Consider the following 16808-nt stretch of genomic DNA (forward strand, 5'->3'; position numbering starts at 1 on the left):
GCCACACTATTAAAGTGACCAGAGGGAGACTTTACTTACTTTTTGTTTTATTATTAGATTGGTATTTTTTTCCCTTTAAAAAATTTCAATAGCTTTTGGGGTACACTTGGATTTTGTTACATGGATGAATTCTATAGTAGTGAATTCTGAAATTTTCGTGCACCAATCACCTGAGTAGTGTACATTGTACCTAATATGTAGTTTTTTATCCCTAACCCCCACCACCCTCCCCCTTCTGAGTCTCTAAAGTCCATTATATCACTCTGTATGCCTTTGCGTACTCATAGCTTAGCTCCCACTTATAAGTGAGCACATAAGGTTTTCGCTTTTCCACTCTTGTGTTGCTTCATTTAGAATAATGGCCTCTAGCTCCATCCAAGTTGCTGCAAAAGACATTATTTCATTCTTTTTCAGGGCTGAATAGTATTCCATGGTGTATTTACGGCACATTTTCTTTATCAGCTCTTTAGTCAATGGGTGCTTAGATTGGTTCCGTATCTTTGCAATTGCAAATTGTGCTGCTATAAACATATGTATGCAAATGCCTTTTTCATATAAATGACTTCTTTTCCTTGGGATACCCAGCAGTGGGGATTACTGGATCAACTGTTAGATCCACTTTTTAGCTCTTTAAAGATCTACTTTTAGTTCTTTAAAGAATCTTCACACTGTTTTCCATCAAGATTGTAGTAATTTACGTTCCTACTAGCAGTGTATAAGCATTCCTGTTTCCCTACATCCACGCCACATCTATTGTTTTTTAACTTTTTAATCATGGCTATTCTTGCAGGAGTAAGGTGGTATGGTATCTCACTGTGGTTTTAATTTGCAGTTCCCTAATAATTAGTGGTGTTAAGCGTTTTTTTCATGTGTGTTGGACATTCGTATATCTTCTTTTGAGAAACGTCTATTCATATCCTTTACTTACTTTAAAATTTTTTAATTATTTTTATACATTTATTTTAAATTATTAAGTAAAGTAGAGATGGGTTTTCACCATGTTGGCCAGGCTGTTCTCAAACTCCTTGGCAGCAAGTGATCTGCCCATCTAAGCCTCCCAAAGTGCTACGATTACAGGCGTGAGTGACCACGCCTGGCCACCTTTGCCCACTTGGTTTTTCTTTCTTTCTTTTTTTTTTTTTTTTGAGATGGAGTCTCGCTCTGTCTCTCAGGCTGGAGTGCAGTGGTGTGATCTCAGCTCACTGCAACCTCCACCTCCCGGTTCAAACTATTCTCCTGCTTCAGCCTCCCAAGTAGCTGGGATTACAGGTGCCGCGCCACAACACCCGGCTAATTTTTTATATTTTTGTTAGAGACGCGGTTTTGCCATATTGGCCAGGCTTGTCTCGAACTCCTGACTTCAAGTGACCTGCCCGCCTCGGCCTCCCAAAGTGCTGGGATTACAGGTGTGAGCCACCGCACCCGGCCGCTTTGCCCACTTTTTAGTGGGATTATTTGTGGTTTCTTTTGGTGATTTTTTTGAGTTCCTCGTATATTCTAGGTACTAGTCCTTCGTTGGATACATAGTTTGCAAATAGTTTCTCAGAGAAAGACTTTTCTATGAGGCTGTTTTTATATCTCAATTTTATACTTCCTTAGGACATCATCTCTCTATTCATAAAATTGTAAACCTTTTTTTTTTAAATCCCATTCCCCACAGCAAAGGATACCCACCCTTCCCCCCTCCCCCTTTTTTTTTGAGACGGAGTCTCGCTCTGTCGCCCAGGCTGGAGTGCAGTGGCGTGATCTTGGCTCACTGCAAGCTCCGCCTCCCGGGTTCACGCCATTCTCCTGCCTCAGCCTCCCGAGTAGCTGGGACTACAGGCGCCCGCCGCCATGCCCGGCTAGTTTTTTTGTATGTTTAGTAGAGACGGGGTTTCACAGGATACCCCTTTAAGAAGAAGGGAGGCCGTGGTCACATTGATTTCCTCCGGGATAGCCAGGGGCACCATGCTTAATTCACAGGGAGTCCCTCTTCGTTTTCTGCTTTATTCTTCTTTCTTGTTGTTGCAGTGATTAACTTCATGTGACTACCCAGAAGCCGGAGGCAAAGTTGTTCTTCAAATTTCAAATCAAAACAGGATAACAGGTGTGAAATTTTTAATAATGACTTTATCTGGACTAGATCTGGAGCATTAGGGGAAGGGACTTTTTAATATTACCTGTGGATTCCATTCTAACACTCCACTCTCACCCTAAAGGATAAGCACCTGCAGAAAAAAAGTAAGCCTATTTTATAGCCAACAGGAGACATTTTTTTCAGGCAACAAATATAAGGATTATGTAATCATTCAAACTTTTACGTTGTTCTAGCACTTCCTACTAGAGAATACAAAGATTACAAAGTTATCGTAAATAAGATTACAAAGTTATTGTAATTAAGATTACAAAGTGCATGAGAGACTGGGACTTTCATGTGGGTAAAGATAATTTGCTATTGCTACTTCATGAATTGGTAGTAATACTAAAAAGCAGCTTACACAAGTTTTGAAGAACTTTACCACCTACCACATTATGTCAGGAACAAATGAGTGTCATCTGCACATTTGTTTCAGGAGGATAATAAATTATAAGATAAACACAGAGGAAACATCCTTGCTATTTCTCCCCATACACGTTGATTTTGCATAACCTTAGTAGCTCAGGTTTTTATGAAAGTTAACTCCTTTTTCCTGACAGAGGCTGGCAACACTGGGAAGAAGATAAATTCTAGAATAGCTGCTTAATTTTCTTCTTTCTCCCATACCTGGTTTATCTGTTTTTTAAATATTCTGTAGATATTTTAGTAATAGGTGCAGTTCTGGATGTTGCTTTTTTAAGGTAATAGTATCTGTCCTAGAGTAAAAATACCCGAGAGGAAGTTTGTGATACGTGAAAAAGTGGTCTGGAAATTTTGAATATGTGCAAAGGCACCTTAGAGAGTTTTGCTACCATGTGGCAGAAAACTCATCAGTATCACCAGTTTTGGTAGTCATCAAAGTATACATCACTCCCCCGTGTTTTTTTCATTTTCCTAGTTTATAAAGTGTTCGTGTTTCTATTTCAGATGAATTGCATTCTGCTCTGCGAGAGCGTACACATTTTTACAGACAATACAGCAAATAAGCATGTGCTGCAGATCAGGAATATGTGGAGAGGGAAATAGAAACATGGCCGGTGTGGGTAGAAAGACCTAAATGTTGCCATACAGATGAGCAGCTCTTAGAATTCAGTTGGTCTGTGTACAAAAAACAGTGCCTGTCACATGGCTGATAGGTTTTGTTGTTTAATAAAACACAGAAGTGACACAGAAAGCTTTGCCTGCATGTGGGTTTTGTTTTGTTAGTATAACTAATGGCATGTGGGCTTTGCCCAGCCCTGTGTATTTTCCCCACATTTGGATGAATGAGCTAATGTGCTACTTCCAGGGAGCTTGGTTTTTGGTCATAGGCTGTCTTCTCTTTGTGGTATTTCTATTTTAATTTCACATCCTAACAACTGCTTCTGGGATCATTGATGCTAAAGGGGTATGTTCATGGGGGTGGGTGGAAAACGGAGGATAATATCAAAGGAATCTACTATTCTTGTATTGTTTCATGTCTTTATTTCTTCTAAACCTCCTGTAAGTCCGAGGCTGAGGCCATCCCAGTTGAGCAGGCAGAGAGGAAATGGCACAGGGGCATTAGGGAGAGGTCGATTGTGGGATGAAGGAGGACCTGTGCCAGTGAGGGGTTCTAGCTTGAAAGGTGAGACAGTCATTCTGGCTCATAGGGGAACATGCCGTTGGCCTGCTGGAGACTAGAGCAGGGTCTTGCTGTACCCTACTCGGTAGGTACTGCACGATCATGTGAGCATACGTGGTCATGACGAGCTAAAAATAGCCCCCCACCCCTGAATTTTTTCTGGTAAGCAAAGCAATATTTCAACCACCTTTTTAAATGCACTATCAGTGGCACTCACTCCCTAGACTGCTGTAGAGATTAAACAGAATGCCAGTTTATGCACAGCAATAGAAGTGCCTCTCCTCTCCATGCAAGAAAGCATTAGAGAATGCAGGTGAGGGAGAGTGATTTCATTAGAAGGGATAACCTCAAATCCACCCTCATTTATGACAGTGGATCTTTCATAAATGACACTCTTTAGGTCAAATGTGCAATGACCCAGATGTTAAGAATCACTGCCTTTGAATAGTAGCTTACAAAATGTGGGGAAAATACACAGGGCTGGGCAAAGCCCACATGCCATCAGTTGTACTAACAAAACAAAACCCACATACAGCCAAAGCTTTCTATGTCACTTCTGTGTTTTATTAAACAATAAAACTTATCAGCTGGTCTCGAACTCCTGATCTCTAGTGATCTGCCCACTTGGGTATCCCAAAGTGCTGGGATTACAGGCATGAGCCACTGCGCCTGGACAATAAATATATTATTAAATATATATATTAAACTTCTCCAAGTGATTCTGGCATGCAGAATGGGAAGTATTTTCTAGAATCACTGATGTCATATACTGATGACAGCAGGCAGGACATAGGTGACCTTTCCAAAGAAGTGCAAAGGCACATCCCCCTGTGACAATTTGGATAAAAGATCTGAGTGATAAAAGTGCCATTGAAAGGATCTAATCCCCGGTCTCCAGCATGGGTTGGAGGCAGACCACTGGAAAAAGGACCGAGTTTTCAAGCCGTGTCTCCTGTGGCCCCTGTACTGATCACCACATTGATACCAACCATCCTGCAAATCTCCCTTAGACTGTGAAGGGAATTGTATTATATTCAAAGGACTGTGAGAAGCAACATCATGACCGGGAATATGCATTAGGAGGCAACATGGAGCCTGTCACTATCATTCCATCGTGAAAGCTGCAGCCATACAAAATGTGAATTCTATGAAACATACCCAGCATTGTCATTCTCATATATTGACTATAATAAGGCCATCATGATAATAATAATAACTCACAAATACTGAGCACTTATTTTGGACTGTCCTAAGAACTCATTTTATAACGTTTTGAGGTGGGTACTCTGTTTTTTTTGTTGTTTTTTTTTTTTGTTGTTGTTGTTGTTGTTTTTTGAGGTGGGTACTCTTATTATTCCATTTTGCCAGTGAGGAAGTTAAGATACTGAGAGGTTAACTTACCCAAGTTACAAAGCTAGTAAATGTAGAGTCAAACTTTACGTCCAGATGATCTGGTTTCAGAAATGGCTCCACTATACTACTCCATACTGCAGATCACAGAACCATGAGGGGGCCATGTTAACACCATCTTTGCAACTCCGTGAAGTGACTGACAGATTCAATTCTGACCAATTTTGTATGGAGGCAAAAATAAAGGTTTGAATAATTTTGTATTTGTAAATGATGATTTTAAAATTTACAATCTTACCATTCATTTAACATCCATGAAAGATGCTGCTTTTAGAATGTTTATGGAAATTGGACAGTTTTCTAAATGCTTTTTTAAAAAGTAGGAGTCTAATTCTTTTCATTTTCTAGCATTAGTTTTAGCCCCTATAAACTTAACTCTTACTATTATTGCTTACTATAACATTTAAACGCTAGAAATCATGAACAGAACTCTCTCTGACAATTTTTCTATGCTTGTCTTAGGAGCAGTGATGCTCACTATTATTTCCTGTCATCGCCATACATATACATCTTTTTTCTATTTGTGTCTCTTTTATACTCGTTCTATTCTTCAAGATTGTCTTTATGAAGATACATCTGTTTTGCTTTGGTGATTAGCAGAAACATTAGCAGACCTACTGTTTCAGAGCATAAATAATTAATGGATGTTCCTCATTAATTTCTTCTGAGACTGACTCTTGTTAGACTACAGTTAGATATATTTCTTGAATTAAGAACAGATATAAGGAGCACAGACCCTCCGCCTACTTTGAAAATAGGCCATTTACTTTTGAGGGAAAATTATGACATCCCAATCCATCAGTGGCAATAAAAGAAAACCTGTTTTAAAGAGATGCAACACATGTCTTTTGTTTGTGAAGGGGCTTAACATCACAAGGTGTCCGTTCTATGATTTGTTTCTCTAATTCTGTACACAAACCTGCCTTTTAATCAAACAGATTCAAAACACCAGGATCCTGCCTAGTGCCGCCCCTGACATCCCTCCTCCCTTTGCTTTGTGAAAAAGCCCCGTTTCATTGCCTGCTGGGGGTCCCCTCTGAGGTGATACACATACAGTGGAACCTTTGTCCTGGTTTACTTTTTTGGTTTCCACCCTTAATATTTATTAATATATATCCCTTTTAAATAATCTGTTCACAATTAATGGACAGGCTATAAAAATATAGGTTCTGAGGCAAATAGCCTAGTGAAATATTTTGCTTGAAGGCTTTAGCCTAATTAATAGTTAGGTTTTCTTCCAAGAAAAAAAATCAAATGCACATAAGTATGTGTTTGGTTCTGACACATAGAGTAGGTAAAGGTTACCTGCCAAAGCAGAATGTCTGCTTGGTCTTCTCAGGGATCTCAAGAAAATTGTTCAGCCTAGCTCCGAACTGGGCTACACTTCACCCAAACAAAGGCAAATTGTGGATGGTTTAAAAACAAAACAACAACTAAACTAGTAGGATAAGTGTATTATACAGAAGTAGATGCCTCAAAGGTAGTGCTAAAGTATCATATCTCCCAAATGGTTGTGCTACAACTCTGAGTAATGGCAACCATTGCAGGAAAGAGAAGCTGTATTTCCTAGAAGTTCTCTTAGGCATACTGGCTCCTGAGGATTTATCTCAAGGTAATAATGCCAGGTATTAATGAGAAATGTTGGTGTCATCCTGAAGGGCCAGCAATAGCAAATTGATTAAATAAATTATAGGAGAGCAATATGATTGAATAGACCCCACCCATTATAAATAATATTGTCATAATAAAAATAGCTAACTTTTTTGAGGACTTGTCAGGCATAGTGCTAAGTGTTAAATAATTATTTTAAAGAATGTTTTTAAAAAGTCTCATTTAGTTTTACAATGATCCTTAAGGAACATATTATTATGCCCATTTTACCCAGAAGAAAAACGGAAGCACAGAGAGGTTAAGTAATTTGTCCAGGATCACATAGTAAAGACATGGCAGAACTGAGCTATGAATCCAGGTAACATAAAAATTTAAAAATGGTCTCAATGGATTGTTAAAGGAGAAAAGGACATTATAAAACTGATTATCCAGTAAACTTTCATTTTAATTTTGAAAAATATAGGGTTTTTTTTTTTACTACTGATTATGTGTCATCTTTGTATTTTTAAAATTAAAAAAATTACTTTTATATTCGAGAAAAAATTGGGTTGTATTTGATATAAAACATTTTGGCTATTTATAGATCTACACTACAATGTCTACTTGATGTCTACCTGATGTCTACTTAACGACATCAGGATGACTTTCCTTCCCTTGAGATTGCTGTCTAAATTCAGTAAAGAGCAGGCAACTTATTAAAACCAAAAAAAACTCCAGAAAAAATATAAAGCCCTAGTTTGCTGTTACATTTGTTTCGACTGTAATTTAGAACTGATGCATAAAGAAAAAGCTAGGCAATGACTCTTAGATGTCTAAGCAACTGTAATGTACCCTGCAGATTGTGGTGGAGAGCCTGCCCGGCAAGAGTTAGATGAAGGTATACAACAGGAAAAGTGCACACTCGTGCATTCACAACTCAATCCCAATATTGGTTTCTTTAATAAATGGAACCATAAAGTTGTATTGAAGTGAATATACATTATTAGTATCGCTTACCATGTTTATGATCCACTCCATATCAAAGTGACATAAAAAGCAGAGTTAGTAGCAATTAATATCCAATTGCTCATCAAACTTTAATTTGTATTTGCTTTCCCCTGATTGATACATCTTTTATAACTGAAAGGCTCCATCTCTTTATAACATATGCTATCATTCAAGGCCACTTGTTTTAATCACTCTGCAAACCAGCATGAAATTGTCTAATAATTCACCCAGGTTTTGTCACAAGTGCCTGAAGTTACAGCAGTCCTTTAAAAGGAGCAGCGGTCTTGCTCAGAATGTTTGAAATTATTAAAATAGCAGATCAGATCCCTGGCTAGAAAGCAACCTTTTTTTTTTTTCAGATAGAGTCTCACTCTGCAGCCCAGGTTGGAGTGCAGTGGCATGATCTCGGCTCACTGCAACCTCTGCCTCCCGGGTTCAAGCAATTCTCCTGCCTCAGCCTCCCAAGTAGCTGGGGCTACAGGTGCATGCACTATGCCCAGCTGATTTTTGTAGTTTTTTAGTAGAGACAGGGTTTCACCTTGTTGGCCAGGCTGGTCTCAAACTCCTGACCTCAAGTGATCCACTGGCCTTGGCCTCCCAAAGTGCTGGGATTACAGGTGTGAGCCACCGTGCCTGGCCAAAAGCAATCTTGTCTGATTAATCAGACGATGATTTTTCAGAGGCATGAAGTTTAATTGTTTTTACACTGATTGGTTTGGATTTTGGTAGCACAGTTGCAGAATAGAATTAATATTAGGTTTTGGAGGAAGGTTGCAGTTGAGAAGTGTCACCTGTCAGCTTGGCTGAGCAACAGCAGTTTTCAGTGGTTACTCATCCACAGCCAGTGCTAATTTGGACTGGACATATGGTGAAACAAACAAACACAAGCACTGATACCCTTCATGTTACCCTTTAATAGGCCTTCCACAGATAGTGAGTTCGGAATCATCCAAGAGTCTTTATTTAGTCTGGCTGTTGCAAAGGCTTGAGGGTTATCCAGGGCATCAGATGGAATTCTCAGCACACAGTGGGACCTAAAAGACCCTGGACCTTCCGTCTGCACCAGAGTCAAAGTAAACCTTCTCAGTCTTCCAGGCCATGTCCGTTTTAAAGGCTCCTAATATATACAAAATTTTTTTTAAAAAATACTAAGATGAAACTATGAAACTGGCATATTTTAGATCCTCACCTTAAATAATGTAAATACTATTTGCATTTAAAGAAAAGGAAGCAAAAAAAGAAGACAAGTGATGAGGGAAAAGAATAAGATGACAATGACTTTAAGTATAACCTAATTTAAGAAAAATCACAAAGATCTAAAGATTTGGCCCCAAAAAGTCTGTCAGCCAACCTTTGTGGTAGGTCCCAAGCCCTAGAGAGCCTTGTTTGGAAGGATGGAGGCTGGGCAAATTCGGTGGGGTGAAAGTGGGTTTAGGGTAGTGTCTGGTTCTTGGAACTATTTTAATGTGTAGATTAAACCATCTGAAAGGGTGGTTTCTTCACCGAAACTGTAATGAAGAAGGATTTGGATGAAGGTTACAATCCCAGCGCTCCTTTTACGTTTCTGTCCTACCATTGGTGTTTGGCTAAGAGTATCTTGCGGGAGGGAACAGGCAAACCGAGAGCATCCAAACCAAGTGAAAGGCATCCCTCACTCTCCCAACTAGGAAGCAATGGTATGGTGGTGAGAACACAAATCCTAGAGGCCTGCTTTCAAATCCTGACTCTGCACCTTCCTAGCTGTGAGAAGCTGGCCATGTTACCAAACTTCTGAGCCTCAGTTCTCTTAGCTATAAACAGAGGATAATAATGACACCCTCCTCCCTGTAGGATTGTTATGAGGATTAAACAAGATCACCCTCTGAAAGCACTGGGCACAGTGCCTCGCATAGCAAAAATGTTCAATAAATACTAGGTATTATTACAAAATGATTACTGGCTGAGCTCAAGCTTACAGAGCCAGGAGTATGGATGTGTGGGAAGCTGCACGTTCTTGCCTACTCGGACAGCCATGAACAGCCAGAAGTATTATGTTATCCACAAAAACCCAAATGATAGCACTCACTTTATTTTTTATATCATGAAATATTTCAGACTCCTATAAAGTTTAGAGGAGGATATAACAAACACCAAAGGTACCCATCACTCAAGAAATGAAACGTATTATGAGCAATAAAATGCTATGCAGTTATTAAAATGAATGAACTGGAGCCATGTGAATAAATCTCTGAAACATAATGTTGATCAAAAAGAGCAAGTGGCAATAGAATGCATATAATGTGATGCCATTTATATCAACTTTATAAACTTGCACAATGATGCTATGGATAAATTGTTTAGTGATGCATGCATGGATAGTAAAAGCACCAAGACATGCAGGAGAATGATAAGCAATGCTTGTCTTAGGAAAGCTTTAAAGGATGGGAGCCCTTCAATTCTCAGGTGTCCTGGCTTTGTTCTCAGCAGGGCCTAGGTCAGGAGCTCCTCTCCCTGCTGTCTTTACACAGATGTTAGCCCCTGTGGAGGCAGAACTCCAGGCAAGCAGTGTTAAATACACTGAAAGCAAAATTCTCCCTTTGAATGTACTTGGCTCCCATTAAAGTCCAGGGGCGCTCTCTCTGCAGGCCTCAGTCTCTTTTTGACGCCGCGATGCCTCCTGCACATCATGACATGACATATCCAACCTGAATTCTGAAGGTTGGATGTAACATAAAAGCAGCCAACCAACGGCATAAATGTATATGAAATGAAATCAATAGAAAGTGTATTTTTTCCCTCTATTGAAGCTAGTCCTGGGAGGGTACATCACAGGAGCTAGGACAGTGCTAGAGAGATACTAACAGCAGGCAGGAGGCAGGAAGGGTGTGAGCAGGGGTGGGGGGAGCAGTGCAGGAGGGAGTCAGTGTTCACATTCCCTGTGTGAACCAGGGCTTAGTGAGAAATGCCCTTGTTTTTCCCTCATCACTTAAAAAACAATCAATTATCAATGCTTCTGTGATAAAATAGAGATTTTTGCTTTGTTCACTTCATTTAGCCTAAATGAAGGTCATGGCAAAAAAATAATGAGTTCTGAGATTGCGTTGATTTCTGTCGCAAAAGGTTGATAGCCGATTATGAATTCATGATAAGATTAAAAACTGAAATCAGGCAAAGAGAGAAATGGTTTTGTTCATGCATTTTTTTCCCTGCTAACTTCACAATGGGATTTTTATATCTCATAATAATAAAATTCTAGGCGTTGCAATGAGTCCTTTGCATCAGTGATTTCATTGATCTCTCATGATAGACATACAAAGTGGTATTAGAGTGCTTACATGAAACCAGAGGTACACTGTAAGCCAGGATTGAACTCAGGGAGCCTGACTCCAAAGTCTATGCTCTATTTATCACCATACAATATGCCTGCCCCAACTGAAATTCATGCTGTGAATAAATGTTCTTCGTGTACTAACAAAGTAATCTTCAAACTGTGCAGAAACTTTGCCACAATGCTTTATTGCTGGCAGGGTCTTGAGAATGATCTAACATGAACCTTTCTATCTTCATTTTATTTATTTATTTTCGAGACAGAGACTTGCCCTGTCACCCAGGCTTGAGTGCAATGGCGCAATCTCGGCTCACTGCAACCTCCGCCTCCCAGGCTCATACGATTCTCCTGCCTCAACCTCCCGAGTAGCTGGGATTACAGGCGCCTGCCACCATGTCCAGCCAATTTTTGAATTTTTAGTAGAGATGGGGTTTCACCACGTTGGCCAGGCTTGTCTTGAACTCCTGACCTCGTGATCTGCCCTCCTTGGCCTCCCAAAGTGCTGGGATTACACGAGCCACCGTGCCCGGCCCAACCCTTTCTATCTTAAAGTTTATATTATAGGTGATAACGTGGTCAGGTAGTTGAACAGGGGACCTCTTCTCTAGTCCCCCTCTTGTTCTAAAATTGCTACAGAGGTAAAATTGATATCTCCTTCTGGGCTCTTGCCATCACTTCTCATAACTCTCCTCTCCTCCCTCAGGGCTGACCTCTGCACCTTCTTATATTACATGACCCTGTCCCTCTCTGGCCTCAGGTGATTGGACTGTAGGTGAACACCTAACCTTGGGGAAAGCAATCACTAGTGGGTAGAATCAGCCAGACTGTCTTCTGAGAATCTGGACAAAGAAAGAGAGAGCTGAGAAATAATATATGCTGTCTCCCTTCTTAATCAGAGTGATGCTGTTTAGAAATTCCTGAAGTCATCAGCTTCACAATTACATCCTACAGAGCTGCTCTGTTGATTCTCAGCCTAGAGTTGTTTGTATATGCTGCCCCATCTTTGCTTCTTTTATCCCCTTCTCTCTTTTCAGCACTCTTTACTTAGGGGTTACTAAAACTTTTGCTACTACATCATCATGGCTTTGGGGGATGTTTTGCAGGATTCCAGCTTATTTTACATTAGTTACACTTCAGAATGTTTTTCTTCTTATGGCAGATTATAGTAGTGGGGACTCATCTTCATCTCAAAAGTGTGCTATTTTTGTAGTTGAGTATTATAATACACATTGATTTGCATTCATTGCATTTTCAGTGAATAATAGATATTTTCTGACCTCTTGTCATCAGCCTCCAGGCACACATTTTTAAAATGCACATGCAATTATCTGGTGTCATCTTGTGACTTTGCAGTGAATCCAAGGGCTGGATGGGAAAGTAGTCCATAAATGAGGCTTAGTATTTCTTTGGGTTCCTTGGTTGTGACAATAGGAACTAAGTGTAACTTAAACAAAAAGAAAATTTACTAGAAATATAGAGTAGCTTACAGAATTTAAGAAAGGCTGAAAATCTCAAGGAACGACAGAAAGCAGACAGTTCAGAAGAAGCAGGAATAAAGGAACTGTACTTTCTTTCTTTTTCTTTCTTTTTTCTTTTTTCTTTTCTTTTTTTTTTTTGACACAAAATCTCGTTCTGTCGCCCAGGCTGGAGTGCAATGGCATGGTCTTGACTCACTGCAACCTCTGGTTCCCAGGTTCAAGTGATTCTCCTGCCTCAGCCTCCCAAGTAGCTGGGGCTACAGGAGTACACCACCATGCCTGGCTAGTTTTTGTATTTTTAGTAGAGACAGGGTTTTGCCATGTTGCACAGACTGGTCTCAAACTCCTGGCCTCAAGCGATCCACCTACCTCACCCTCCCAAAAATGATGGGATTACAGGCGTGAGCCACCACGCCCAGCTGGGACTGTACTTTCAGGTTGAACTCCTGCAGTTCTTGTCAGTGCACTCAAGATCCTGTTTCTGTGTAGAGAACATGGGCCTGGCCTATGTCAAACCATCAGCCAGAAGAGGGTAGGACTCTTGATTGACAGGCTCACCAAGATTGTCTCCACTCAGAAAGCGCTCGTTCTCAAAGCAAAAGTGGAGTGCATCCCGGTAGAAGGGGTAGGCTAAAAGCAGTTATTTATTTTATCCTTTCAGTATTGTATTTGATCTCTCCCCCGGAGTGGTATGAGCAAGCAGTCTATGACAGCCACCATATATAGGCTTGTTATCGTGGTGGTCATGAATGGAGACCCCATGTGGCTCCATGTTACTTAGCACAATAGGCTTGTACTGGGTATACATGGGCCTGTGTGTTCTGGCAGGAGAGTCTTGTGTTACATGAGACTTCACGGTGCTAGGTGCTGGGTTGTCTACTGCTACTAGAATATGAAGAGGAAATGAGTATTTAGATGCTCCGTCTCACCTTCAACCAGGTCTATGGTTGGAACTAAAATCTGCATCATCTGCAGAGAAGGAGAACCTGATCTGTCACAACAGTTAGAGACAGAGTTTTCTAAGATGTTATACAAAAGTCAGTAATTGTTCCTAACCAGGTCTCTGAACATGTCTACTTCAAGTCAGGAAATGCTTGCTCCTCTTGATTTACTTACTTTCCAATGAAAACAAATATTTCATATTACTCAGTTTTGGATTGTGTCCATATATATAATATAAAAGCTTCCCGGTTTATTTTCTATTTAGGTTCACAAAGATCATTGCCCTCTAAAATATTCATCACTTACTTCAAAATAATTTTTAGCACTCAAGTAATTCACATGCACTCAAGTAATTCATTTAGCACTCAAGTGTTCATTGTAGAAAAATCGGAAAATAGAGACAGGCCAACGGAAGAAATGGAAAATCCACAGACAACCACCTGAAATTTTTTTGTATGCCTCTAGATTTTTTAAATTATGTGAATGTATTACATATATATGTGCTCACAATTTTCAAAAATGATCATATAACTTTCATTATCTTTTTCATTCAACAATAAGTTATTATCTTTCCTTAATTATAAACACATATTTCTTGTACCTTGTTTTCATGCTTCCAACGAGCTTCATATTTTAATATGAAAACATTAATATGTAATTAATTAATATAAAGTGTTATGCTTACTTGGTCATAGTGGAGACAGGGAAGAGACAATTTGCCCTATTTCTTTTTTTTTCTTTTTTTTTTTTTTTGAGACTGAGTCTCACTCTATTGCCCAGGCTGGAGTGCAGTGGCACAATCTTGGCTCACTGCAATCTCTGCCTCCCAGGTTCAAGTGATTCTCCTGCCTCAGCCTCCCAACTAGCCAGGGCTACAGGCACCTGCCACCTTGCCTGGCTAATTTTTGTATTTTTAGTTGGGATGGGATTTCACCATGTCGGCCAGGTTGGTCTTGAACTCCTGACCTCAAGTGATCGCTTTGACTCCCAAAGTGCTGGGATTACAGGTGTGAGCCACCGTGCCCAGCTTGCCCCATTTCTTATACATAACCATTAAACTTAGATTTCTCCGAAGCAACAAAACCTCTACAATGGTGATTTAAAAAAAAAAAAAAAATGAATTGTCTTGGGCAACAGTTTCCTTTATGGATGCCCAGATGTGTTAAAAGTCTTCAAGTACTTGGTTGTATTCTTTATGTGGAAGAAGCTAGCATTCTTGTCTCCATTTTACTGCTGAGAAAAAAGAGACAGACTGCATTGAGGCCATCGGAGAAGTCATTGGCAGAGCCCAAAGAGAACTTGAAGTTGTAATGGCCCAGTCCTCTAATCAAACCACAAAGCCACACGACTTCCCTTTTCCGCTGCTTCAGGGCTGGTCTTGAAACGGAAAGTGCTGCCTCTCACCGAGGGCTGAATGGTGATTTGCCATTCACGGTCCAGGCTGCTCTACAGAGAGGCACAGACTCCCCAGCTCTCAATTGCAGGTGAAAGCTTGTTATCATGTGCAAGACCCATTGATCGGTTTCGACAATGACTCCTGAATTATATGGCACCTAAATGTTTGCTGCCAGAGAGATCTATACTGTGGATAGATGATGGGTACTTACTGGAAACTATTGCCTGACAGATGAGTTTTGCTGTTTTGTCTCAATGAAATATCCCTGAGCAACTGGAGATCTCTTCCTCCCAACATTTTCCCTCACTTCTGGTATAATGTATTGTGCTAGAAAATAGTGAAATAAAGTGACTTTCCATTGTCTTAACATTTAAAGAAAAGTCATATTGGTTTTGAGTACAAAGAGGCGCAAGATTTTTATGAGATTGATTTGGCAGTTCACAAAAAGAAAGGAAGAAGGAAGGAGAGAAGGAAAGACAGAGAGAGAAAGGAATTTGAAAGTGTGCACACCCATTTACCCAGCAATTGTGGTTTGAGTAATTTATCCAAAGCAAATAATAGTAGAAGAGTGCAAAGACTGAATTACAAAGGGTCTTCTCTTTAGTGTCATTTACTGTAGTGAAAAAATGGAAACTATTTCAAAGTTGAACGATAGGAGATTGGATAAATGAATCATGGCTTGACTATATAATGGGGTTATATGCTGTCATTAAAAAGAATGTGGGCTGGGTGTGCTGGCTCTTGTCTGTAATCCTAGCACTTTGGGAGGCTGAAGCGGGTGGATCGCCTGAGGTCAGGAGTTCAAGACCAGCCTGGCCAACATAGCGAAACTCCATCTCTACTAAAAATACAACAATTACCTGGATATGGTGGCACATTCCTGTAATCCCAGCTACTCAGGAGGCTAAGGCAGGAGAATTGCTTGAACCCAAGAGATGGAGCTTGCAGTGAGCCGAGATCGTGTCACTGCACTTCAGCCTGGGCAACAGAGCGAGACTCCGTCTCAAAAAAAAAGAAGAATGTATATTAGAATTCATAACGACAAGGAAAGTTGTGTATGATATAATGTTAAGTTAAAGAAAAAAAAGCAAGCTGTGAAACAATTTGGGTTCAATATCTGCTTTGTAAAAATAATACATACATGCACACTGTCACCATCACACAAATGTGCAAGAACCCTGGTTCTGCCTGCCTCTCTTCCCCTGTCTCCAATTATTGTCCCCTTGATTCTTCTTTCAATGACTCCCCTCACCACAGATCCATTGCCCAAGAAGTTCTCTCTGTCCCTTTAGTGACACATCCTTCAGACGTCAGCTCAAATATCCCCTTCTCAGGAAAGCGTGATCCCACAAAAAGGATTCAGGATCTCCGTTCTTTGTTCTCAGAGTCACCATGGAGGCGACAGACATTTTCTGCACGACACTGAGAAAGTCATTAGTGCCGTTCACCAAATACCAGGTAGCCAAAACTCTGGAAGTAAGATAATGGAATTCTGTCACAAATTGTACTATCAGTAAACCATTATGCATTCTCCTGTTTGCAGACTTCATGGATACTTCTTTTGTTTGAACATTTAGTAGAATTCTTTTTTTTTTTTCCTAAACGGTGTTTTGCTCTTGTTGCCCAGGCTGGAGTGCAATGGCACGATCTTGGCTCACTGCAACCTCTGCCTCCCTGGTTCAAGTGATTCTCCTGCCTCAGCCTCCCAAGCAGCTGAGATTACAGGCATGTGCCACCACGGCTGGCTAATTTGGTATTTTTTTTAGTAGAGATGGGGTTTTACCAGGTTGGTCAGGCTGATCTCAAACTCCTGACCTCAAGTGATCCACCTGCCTCGGCCTCCCAAAGTGCTGGGATTACAGGCGTGAGCCACCGTGCCCGGCCTAGAAATTTATTGATATTAAGGAAGTATTAATAATTTTTTTTATGTGTGGTAAGTGTTGTGATTATGTTTT

Source organism: Macaca fascicularis, chromosome 6 (assembly GCF_037993035.2).
Source record: "Macaca fascicularis isolate 582-1 chromosome 6, T2T-MFA8v1.1".
NCBI classification, from domain to species: Eukaryota; Metazoa; Chordata; class Mammalia; order Primates; family Cercopithecidae; genus Macaca; species Macaca fascicularis.